The sequence below is a fragment of the Phyllobates terribilis genome, unplaced genomic scaffold, assembly GCF_046119375.1.
Source record: "Phyllobates terribilis strain yellow unplaced genomic scaffold, ASM4611937v1 Scaffold_12__6_contigs__length_324123572, whole genome shotgun sequence".
Taxonomy (NCBI): Eukaryota; Metazoa; Chordata; class Amphibia; order Anura; family Dendrobatidae; genus Phyllobates; species Phyllobates terribilis.
The window spans coordinates 66580297-66592085 of NW_027362772.1; positions in this window are offsets into that span (position 1 = coordinate 66580297).

Genomic DNA, 11789 nt, shown 5'->3' on the forward strand with positions numbered 1-11789 from the left:
CTTGAACCAAGAATAGGAAGAGACAGGTTAGCTAGCTTTCAGGAATCTGATGTATGGGGTGCTCATGCACTGAAGAAATAACATGGAGGCTACAAGGTGGTCACCAGAGAATCTCACCAGTTCCTACGCCAACATCATTATTTTTAAGACCGAGGTGGTTGCAAGCAATATAAATCCTAGTTCCAGGTTTCCCAATAATCTTAAACCAAGATCCAAGGAATGAACCTCTATAAAATATAGCTATTGGGTACATATGACCAACATACATACATTTAAGTAACATTTAAGTCCAAATGTCGGGTTGGGTTATTTCCATTGACTCTTTATCACACCTATTGGAATTGTGGTGGTCATGCATGTAGGGAATTCACTTGCATTGGATTGCCGAAATGTGGTTTTGTAATATTGTGGTTCTCATGAATAGAGATGAGTGAACCTCTCAAGGTTCGATTAGTTTCAGATTGGCAAACTTCTCTATGTTCTCCGAACAATTTGTCGAACAGTTCGTCGAACATATCCAAATCCCATTGCATTCAATGGGAGGCAAAACCAAATGCATACACAACACACAATACACAATCAAAGGGGCCCAAAAGCTGCCAAAACAGCTCAAATTAATTGCGGACACCAGGAAGAGTGGCATCAACTGACCCACAGTACAAATAGTATAATTATTATTATTATATATTATTATAGCGACATTTATTCCCTGTCGCTCTACATGTGAAAAGGGGTCACCGACTGGTACAAAAGGAGAGAGGACCCTGCCTGCAAGGGCTCAGAAGCAATCTACAAGGAACGATTGAGTATACAGTAGGTGACGGTACAGCTGGTCGTGCAGCAGTATGGTAGAGCGAGGGTTACTGCAGGTTGTATGCTTGTCAGAAGAGGTGGGTCTTCAGGTTCCTTTTGAAGGTTTCCAGGGTAAGCAAGAGTCTGAGGTGTTGGGGTAGAGAGTTCCAGAATAGAGGAGATGCACGGGACAGATCTTGTATGCTATTGTGGGAAGAGTATCGGTTGGGTCAGGTAAGTACTGGGAGACTAGGTCACAGATATATGGAGGAGATTTTTGGATGGCTTTTTGGAGGTTTTGGATGGCTTTGTATGCCAAAGTTAGTGTTTTGAACTGGAGTCTCTTGGTGATAGGGAGCTAGTGCAGGGATTGAAAGAGGGGAGAAGCTGGAGAATAGCTGGGTGACAAGTGGATTAGTCGGCCAGCAGAGTTTAGTATAGATTGGAGGGGTGCGAGAGTGTTAGAAGGGAGGCCACAGAGCAGGAGGTTGCAGTAGTCAAGGCGGGAGATGATGAGGGTGTGCACTAGTGTTTTTGCAGATTCATGGTTGAGGAATGTGTGGATCTGGGAGATATTTTGGAGTTGGAGTCGGCAGGAAGTGTCAAGGGCTTAGAACTCAGGTTTGAAAGAGAGATCAGAATCAAGCTTGCGGGAGTGGGGAAAGCGGGCAGCCATTGATTTTGATGGATAGCTCAGTTGGGGGAATTGATTGAGATGGTGGAAAGATGATGAATTGGATGATACTGATGAGACTCAGATACCTGAGGTGCACGCGGACTGTACTGTGCTGTCAGGTCAGGAAGAGGAGGAGGGTGACTCTCACGGCGAGGAGTGGGAGAACAGATAACATGATGATGAGGTTGTAGATTCTACTTGGTATGAACCCAGAGGCACGCAGCTGAGTAGTTCATCAGAGGAGGTGGAGGAGGAAGAAGAGGAGGTTACGTTGCGGCTTCCCGCATAGACACTGAGTGATGCAACCACGACAACCTCTGCATCCACAGCCACAACTATGGCAGTCACCAGCAGTGGTCATGAGTCTGCAGATTGCAGGGGCCGCAAGGGTTACCTAGCCTGGGTCTTTCTGGAGACCCCAAAGGATGACACAACTCAGGTTATCTGCCAACTTTGTAAAAAACGACTGAGTAGAGGCAAAAATTGCAATAATTTGATAACTACATGCATGAACTGGCATATGCGGTATCAACATTCGTTAGACTGGGAATCTCACTGCTCTAAAATGCAGACTAACGGGCCTAGCCAACCACCATCCGCCCCATCAACCGCAATACTGGGGTCAGGCGGGGAATGGGCTGCTCCACAAGTCTTGGAATTCCGAAGGCTTGCAGAAGATGGAGAACTAAACTCCTAGACAACAGGGGTTGGAGAACTAAACTACTAAACAGCTATGGTCGAGAACTAAAGCACTACACACCAGAAGATGGAGAACTAAACTAATAGACAACAGGGGTTGGAGAATTAAACTACTAAACACCAGGTGATGGAGAACTAAACCACTAGACATCAAGTCTTTGAATCCACAAGACTTGTGGGAAAAACCTCTGTATCTAACACTTCCACCAGTGCTTCTGCCTCCACCTCCTCTAGGGCCTCCACCTGCGCCCTCAACCTGTGCCTTAATGAGACACGCATTCCAACAGTGCAGAGAGAATCTCCCCCACCTCCGTATTGCTCAGCCAGGGCTCACCGCAATCATGCAATGTTTAAATTAATATGCCTTGGAGATTGCAGTCATATACCTCAAGAGATGTGGACAACTATCCAGGCAGAGTTTGGGCAATGGCTGTCTCTACTGAACCTGGAGCCATGGAAGGCCATGTACGATAATGGTGCGAACACCAGGACAACCTCACACATGTGCCTTGTATGGCTCACATCCTCAACCTGGTGGTACAACAATTTATCCGCCACTGTCCCGGCCAGGATGCGCTGCTGTAAAAACCAGGGTCGCTGTGTGCTCACTTCTGCCATTTGTTGTGGCAGCAGCGACAAGCTCTGACGCAGTAAGTCATTTAACATAGCCGGGGCCAATGCAGTATGGACGTGGTGCAATCACACTTGCATAGGGGACACAGATGAAAGACCTCTGCACCCTTCTGCACATTTTCGAAATGGCTACTAAGATGGTTAGTGTGGCGCCCCTGAGGGTTCGGCCACCACAGGAATGCTGCACTTCTTTAATGGAGTGTGGTGTTCCTCCTCTGAGGTAAGGCCGGTGTGATGGTAGTGACCTAGCCTTTTGCATCCAACACCACATTTCCACCAGAGGGAGCTAGTATGCACTAGGTGCTGCTCCCCTGGTTACAGGGAGACTGGGGAACACAAAGTGGTAGGAACCAGTTAGTGGGTGTGGGTGGAGGAACACTAGTTAGTGACACTTCAAATTTCATATTTAATAGAATGCCATCTTTGATCTTGGTCTTTTGCTGGTTCTTTTTGGTCTAGCCTTTGCTAGTCTGTCGGCTGTCACTGTGCTGTCCAAAATACTGTGTGTAATGTGACTTCCCTCCGGGAGCGCAGATCCTGTGTGGGCCTGCACCGGCATGGGACACAGCCCTCGTACCCCGATCTTTGGGACGAGAGGTAGGTTGCAGACAAGGAATGTCTCAACCCGGCCGAGGATCAGGATCAAGAAGGCCCGGGAGCTTTAGAGTGTGGCTCCCTAGCAAATGGGTCCCGGGGAGGATGCAGACGGAGCGGAGCATGCCACCTGCCCTCGCCTACCTGATCTATTCAGAGGGATTCCGGCTGCGAGAGGGGTACCAGCCCCCGACACCCGACCTCGTACTCTACGTTCAGGACGGGAAAGCCCGGTTAGGCCCTGAGGATCCCGCCGGGCTTCGGATGGAAAGGAATTGCCACCCGAGCCCTACACCTGAGAGGAGCTCAGAGGGAGACCCGGCCTATCTACACACGCACAGACGGGAAAGGGTGAAGTCTGTAGTGCAGGAATACTCTGGTGTAGGGTCGCTACCGAACACTGGACTTCCTTGGAGGTAGCCGGACCCCCCGTCCCTGGTGGCCGCAGGACTCCGCGAGGAGCAGGGAGTCGCCTTCCCGCTAATACATCTGAGTGAGTAAAGCCTTGGAAGTTCACCCCTATAACCTCTGGACTGTTCATTAAGCGCCATACCACGTGACGCGGTGCCCGTACTCTCCCGCGCTACTGCTACCCCCCTTCTTCCTGGCTTGTCTGCCCTGAGGCCCTGCTCCACCTGTGGGGAGCAGCGAGAACTTTAGCCGCCATTACACCGGGCCTCAGCGGAATAGCCCACACCATCTCTTTCTAATGTGACGGCCCTGAGCACGGGTCGGGCCCAGGCCACGGCTGCATCCCATCTCTTCAACACCGAGTCCCCCAACACCCAGGGTAAAACACGGGCTTTCTGAGTAGAGGCGTCACATTAGCGCTGATGATGCCATCATCAGCATCACTATTCTGGTCATCTAGATGCTGGCACACACTTTCAATAGTCTGCGGGAGAAGGTGTTGTTCTCAGGGGAAGAGGAGGAAGCAGAGGAGGATGCGGAAGGATAACAATATCTCTAAGTTCCGGACTGTCGTTGAACAGGCGGTTGATATAGGAGGGTGGATTGCAGTGATAAGGGGGCTTACGGTACCAGATAAACTGTTAGTGAAGGTGCAAGAGCCGAGGAATAAATGGAGGAGGATGAGGAGGAAGAGGTGATGGGCAACCAAACAGTTAGGAGATGAAGAGGATAATGATCCCCTCTTTATTGTCCGTGGTTGGCGGGAGTAGTCGAAGGAGCATGCTTGAGTGTTATCCTGCCACCAAAGAACTATGGACTTGGACCTCATGGAAGAGACCGACCCATGATCGCCTTCTTTCTGCACTATCTGCAACATGATTTTTGCCCATATTGTTAGGATTCAAAATAATGCTGACTACTGGGTTACCACTTTACAAGAGTAAATTTTGCCACATGCTTTCCCCCTGGAAAGGGAAGTGCCCATTCTGGAGTATCAAAACATGCTTGAAGACAATCTTGACAGTGGTTTTTACCCAAAACAGCAGTGAGGCACACAGTGTGCATCGCAGTTATAGACATCCAACTCCTGAAACATCGAGTCGTCAATGCAAAAACATTAGCACCAGCAGCAGTGTAAATGACAGAAGCAATTTCTGTGAGTCATTTCACACATTTTTTAGACAAGTCCATGCACCAGCAGAGTTTTTCACCCCAGTCACAGACTGGGCAGACTAGGCAATGGTGTAGTTTTTAGTGTGCTGCATTGATCTCGCGTTATTGGAGACACCTTTGTCATGGCTTCTGTGCCTGTTGTTGCTAGTGGTGCTGATGTTACTAAAAATTTTTCTAAATGTGGAGACTCCAAGTTGGATCTCCATCTAGTGGGTTGCCTGTAGTGGAAGGGGTGTCAGAGCCCCTTTATACTATTTCTACTCTGGGGAAATTGATAATGTTTGTAAAGCGCTGTGGAATTAATGGTGCTATATAAGTGAGTAAAATAAATAAATAAAAATTTATCCCACTTTAGTGGTATCGGCCCATAATTCTTGGAAATGTTTGATCTCCTTCATGTGTGTTGCCTGAATTTGGCCAAGCTCTCAGAGCACCAGGCCTACACCTGTCACTCATCCACCAGTTGCTGATCAAAGTTTAAGCTAGAAATGCTGCTCCAAGTCCTGTCCAATGCTGAAATGTGGCCTGGTTTCAGCACCACACTATTAGCACAAGCAATTTAGATTCTGAAATTTGGACTCCTGGATGGAGCAGAGTATTAGCACAAAATATTTATATGATGAAAAGTGGCCTGGTTTCTGGACCACGCTATTACCACAAAGAATTTAGATTGTAAAATGTGGACTCCTGGCTGGAGCACAATAATAGCACAAAATAATTAAAACCTGAAATATGGCATGATTTCTGTAGCATGATAGTTCCAGAAAAAATAGATTTTCTAATGTGGAGCCTGGCATAGAGCAGAATCTCAGCGTAATTCATTTACAAGCTCAGATGTGGCCTGGTTTATGTAGCATTGTAATAGCAGCAAAAAATTAGATTTTAAAATGTCAACCCCTGGATGGAGCTGAATATCAGCACCAAAGAATTAAAAGCTGAAATGTGGCCTGCTTTAAGTAGCATGGTAGTAAGACAACAAAGTTAGATTTTATCATGTGAACCCCTGTATGGAGAACAATATCAGCACCAAAAAATTAAAAGCTAAAATGTGGCCTGCTTTAAGTAGCATGGTAGTAGGACAACAAAGTTAGATTTTATCATGGGAACCCCTGTATGGAGAACAATATCAGCACCAAAGAATTAAAATATCAAATGTGGCCTGCTTTATGTAGCACAGTTGTAACAGAAAAAAATTGATTTTTTTTTACTGTGGAGCCCTGTATACCGCAGAATATATGCGCCCAAAATTACAAGCTGAGATTTGGCCTGCTGTATGTATCACGGTAGTAAAAGAACAAATTAGATTTTTTACTGTGGATGAGGCCTGGTTACAGTAGAATATATGCGCCCAAAAATTACTAGCTGAGATGTGGCCTGCTGTATCACGTTAGTAACATAAGAAATTTGATTATTTTTTACTGTGGATGAGCTCTGGATACAGCTGAATTTCACCGCCAGAAAATTACAAGCTGAGATGTGGCTTGCTGTATCACGCTAGTAACAGAAGAAGGTGTACCCCTGCATGCAGCACAAAATCAGCAGTGGACAATAGAGTTCTATGCTGAAATTTGGCCTGCTGTCTCAGTCTGGACCACACTAATAGCAAAAACGATTCATCTGCTGGAAGGTCATTTTCACAGCCACACAGGATCCTATCTATCTAAACTATCTGACTTAGAAGCAACCGCCTAGCTAACTATCTAAAATTTCTCAGTACCCAGGACCAGCGTCAGGAGCGGCCTCTCTGCGCTGTTACACTGACAAAATGGCGTTAAACAACATGTCCATTCTTTATAAGGAGAGGACATGTGACTTTAGCATCCAATGGCATAAACCCTTGTGTCTAGATGTTGTGGATGGTTCCTGTGCCCTGATTGGCTTGCCGGAATCTGCACACATTAAGTTAAGAAAAAAAGAGATTAACAGCGTGCCTCTATTCTGAATGCTCCCACCCGCTCCTCTCATCAAACATGTCCCCCCCGCTCATCATACAGCACCACTACCCTAGCCAAAGTCCTAATAAATACGGTAGTGGAAACACGATAATTTCCCACACTTTTGCCAATTTGGACCAATTTTCATTAAAAACACTCTGGTGTCTGATCACAAATCCGAGTGTGCAATGTTCGTGCCGATTTTTGAAAAACCAAACGTTTTTCGAACATGTTCGCTCATCTCTACTAAAGAACATGTGATCAGTTTTAAAGGATTGTCCATCTTTGAAAACTGTTACATAGAATTATGCAACTGAAAAGGTTGAGTTAGTCAATAAATACACTTTTTCAATGATTTGTGCAGAGCCTGAAGTCTACTCTAGAGATACAATCACAATTCTACTGGATGGTATAGGAAAGAATGGAGCACCTTGTTGTGGTCAGACACTCTTCTTACAGTTTCGCTGATCTCCCATGACTAATGATGGCCCATTTACATTGGTCAATTTTGGCCCATTAATGAGCACCTATTACCTATATACATGTCGAATACTGAGCACCATGATGGTTATTGTGATCAATCTGTCCTCAAATGGGTGATGATCTGCCCGTAACAATGATTTTTATGCCGGCAAAAAACGGTTTGGTCAGTTGCGGAAATCGGGAAACAGCGTTTTTAGCTAATTGTCAGCTCATCTAAATGGACCTGTACCCACACAATTTTTTTTCCGATATCAGATTATTGTACAGCGCCTGGTATAAAGATGACACATAACCTCACTCGACATATTACAAAATGTAAATATTCTCTTTGGTCTCCATGTGGTGTATGTAAAACATGAGGCAAACTAAAAGCAAAACAATAAAGTCATTCAATGACCTTCACATAGGTATGAGGAAATTTAGATACTGTTTGACTGTTTATATAACAGAAATCTGAGAATTAAAAGGCAGTGGAATAATAAAACACATCGGTTATTGAGCAGAAGTATGTGCTCAAGAGCTGATCTTCATTCCATAAATCTGGACGGGACATACATACAGAAGAGGCATTTTCTCTCTTTCGTGTTAATATTAGTCATATTTTCTTATGGAGCTCCATGGATTACTCAACATGAAAAGTGAGTTAGGAATGTTGTCCACACGACAGCCCACAAGAACCACAGGTGCCACCCGAAGAAATTCCTAAACTATACAAATACATAATTATTCTATTTGTATGCTTTTCTTTTTGCTTTGTTTTTTTTTTTTTTTTTGCACAAACCAAATAGATTTTTATTTAATGGAAGACACAACAAAGAACAATCATCCAATATTGTAATGATGATCTGCGGAGTATGTATCAGATAATAGAGCGATGTTTCGGTCTTCTTCGCCTGGTTACCGTGATCCGAATTGTTGCAGTTGCCTATATTTGTTTTTGCTTTACCTAATTGTTCTTTTATCCTTTTTAATATTTTGTGATGGGTCATAAACCATCTGCCTGGGGACTTCCTGCTGGTTCTGTTATCCAAGCTCAGATGCCTGGCAATAGTCCTGGCTGGAACTAGTATTTCTTGTTTTGTAACTTAGCTAAAATAACAGAGCCGTTCTCGCTTTGCCTTTATTTGCTTTTTTTTTATAATGCTGCTTCAATTTCTTTCGAGTTGAAACTGGGATTAAAAAGAAAAAATCTTTGCCCATTTTGTAAAATATTGTAGAAGAACGGACCTGAATGTGATTTATGGTGCCACAACTTTATTTTTCCTTAGGTCAGGAGTACATGTAAATACATGAAACTATGTAATATTATTATTACAGGGATGTGGCCTCTTCTTTAACTTTCAACGGCCCTTATTTTTACATTCTATACCTACAGAGTTTAATTTTTCATAAACCTTTTTTAGTTACCAGCAAAATCCATTGAGCGTGACGGCAAATAAAAGTCAGGGAGGAGGGGGATGCAACTGCAATCTCGCTGATTTAGTCCATGTGTGTGAAAGGAAAAGGGGCAGGCAATAAATAAGATCCGCATGGTTCGGACTTAAAGAGGTTGTCCACTACTTAATCATTGATGACCTATCCTTAGGATAGGTTATCAATGTCTGATAGGCCAGGATCCGACACTCGGTACCCCTGCCAATCAGCTGCTATCGATGTCGGCGGCAGCCACCACCCAGAGGTAGTCACTTGCGGAACTGGCTATTTTCTGATAATGGCCGCTGTAGGGTACTACACAACCATGTCCTATTGTTTTGAATATGAGGCGGATGTGCAGTACTCAGCCTCGGCCATTACCAAAAGACGGCCAGGTCCACAAGTGAGTACTTCCGGCTGGCGGTCGCCACCGCCACCGATAACAGCTGTTCAGTGGGGGTGCCTGATGTCGAACCCTGGCCAATCAGACTTTGATGAGCTATCCTAAGGATAGGTCATCAGTGAAAAAGTGGTGGACAACCTCTTTAATATCAGGAAGAGCCCAACCAATCTATACAGATGAAAGAATTGATACGTAAAAAATATAATTATAGGCAGCTTTAAAGGAGGATGTTTTCTTGAAGCCTTTAATTCAGAGCATCATGACTTTATTTTTACAGTGCATGTCAATTCTTATCACCATGAAAGGGATTGTCCAGGTCACATTAGCGTCGGCACCAGAAAATCCTGACATAGAGTGACTGCAAATTTGAGCCCCAAGCCTGGAAACCCCAAGGACAAATAGTTTTGGATAGAACCAAAATAAATATATTAAAGGTTTGCATTGCGACTGGCCGATAGGTCAATGGGCAGAAAAAAGTAATGGTGCTTTTACATGAGCCATTCCGAATGACCACTGCTCAGCTATATACAAGTCAATCGGTGGTTGTCTACTGCCCTGTACAGACAGGTTGATGAACATTGTACGTACATAGATCAATCACTAATACCATGGTTCTGTGTGCATGAAATATATCATTGGCAGCACATCTTGAAGGTTCATCATTTTCTGGGAAATAAAAGAATTAAGAATTGTAATTCAACAAGACTGATGGTTATTTCTCAAGACATCTTCTGTTGGAGGCAATTCATAAGACCCAAAAAGCATTTGATAGTTGGCATCCAATATATAATGGGCCTTTGGTCAAGAAACCATACCTGCTGTACTTTTAACCTAAGGGTGTGGCCCATGTATGACCTCATGATCCTGGTTATCATACCATAGCTTGGGCTCTTCAGAAGATCTTCTGGTTTTCTAGTGAATCAGCCCAACCCAGTGAGCAAGAGTGTATGACGTGTTATAAATTATTTAGCTCAATATTTAGTTAAGGCGCGTGAAGATTTTCATTTCCAGTTACAAGGACTCTTAAATGCCTAATTCTGAGAAACACTTCAGACATCAAATATCCTAAGGGAAGTTAAAGATGTGGACTTTCAAGGTGGAACTGAGTATCACAAAGTTACGAGGCTTTGTTAAATAGAAACAAATCTTTTCGAGAACAAGATAAGGTCACCAAGGAGAAACTTAGATGAGGTCATACAGGAAAGAACATGTTATCTGTGCCCTGTAAATAGTTTTCAATGTGTTGCTTGCCTTAAATTTTGTTTGCTGATTACCTCATGCTTATGAAGACAGCCCTATAGTCTTTTAGGGTATATGAATGTGATAGAGTGGACTTCCATACTCGGGACCTTATTCTATGAGCCAGATCTGAAAGGGGTTGACTATGATGAAACAGTATTGAATATACAATACATGTTTTTAAGTTGGGACCAAACCAACTCTTCAACTTTTCCAGTTTTTGACGATAGAGGCCACTAATAGAGGCCATGAGGACTATTACTGCATTGATTATGGGTATAGAATTCACAAAAACTCTTAAGCTTTGTAAGGAGTTGTAGATGCACCAATTTAGATGCTCAGATTATGAATCCTAGTCTATAGATGACAACTGTTGAGCAGACAGAAGATCAAAGTGGTCTTCCAGTTGTCAATCAATGCTCAAACTTGTAATTTCTTGGCTGAAGGTCCCTTCTATAGCCACCGAGGCCTTAATTGTATTAATGTTTTTTTAATTAAGGTACGGAGTTCACAATTAACCCTCTGTTCTTTACCTTTTGTGAAACTTGCTGGTCCTCTAGGTTTTGAAGGATCCCATACACTTTCAATTGTCAGCCAATCCAACAAAAATTGGAAGGTTAGCCCAAATTTTTAATGTGTATGGCCAGGTCAGGAAAGAAGCACTTAAATGAGGAAAGACAGATGAAAATATATAACATATATTACTACATTGCAGCTTGTCAGGCATCTCTAGATATTCCATTTCCAGCGCACACGAGAGATAAGGAAGGATGACTCATTTATAACATCGGCCAAAAAACAATAGTTTCTGTTTATTTAAGATTTTTATTTTAGAATGTGGACAATTGGAATATATGTCTTTTTCTCTTATCTTTATAATGAAAACCAGAGAGGTAAAGGAGGAGGAGGGCGAGGGGAAAATACTCGTTGAGTAACATAGTATGCTGCTGTATGCTTTTGCCAGAACCTAGACTAAAACAAATTGAACAAATACCCTGTAGTGAGTAAATAAATAATTAGTAATAGTTAGTGTTGAGCAAGCACTAAATTGCTCGGGTGCTCGAAGCTCGGGCCGAGCTCACCGTGATACTCGGGTGCTCGACCCGAGCAACGAGCCCAATGTTAGTCTATGGGAGACCCGAGCATTTTTGCGGCGGCACCCCCGGCAGTCTGTAGAAAGCCTAAAAAGTGCCCAAAACGATAGTGACAGTGTTCAAAAGACATGGGGACAGCATGGGCATCGTCCCAGGAAGCATTTCTGACCCCCAGGTCACTGCTGTCAACAACGTGGTCAGAGGTATTAAGCCACTTTTAAGGGCTCACAATATAATGTTCAAAA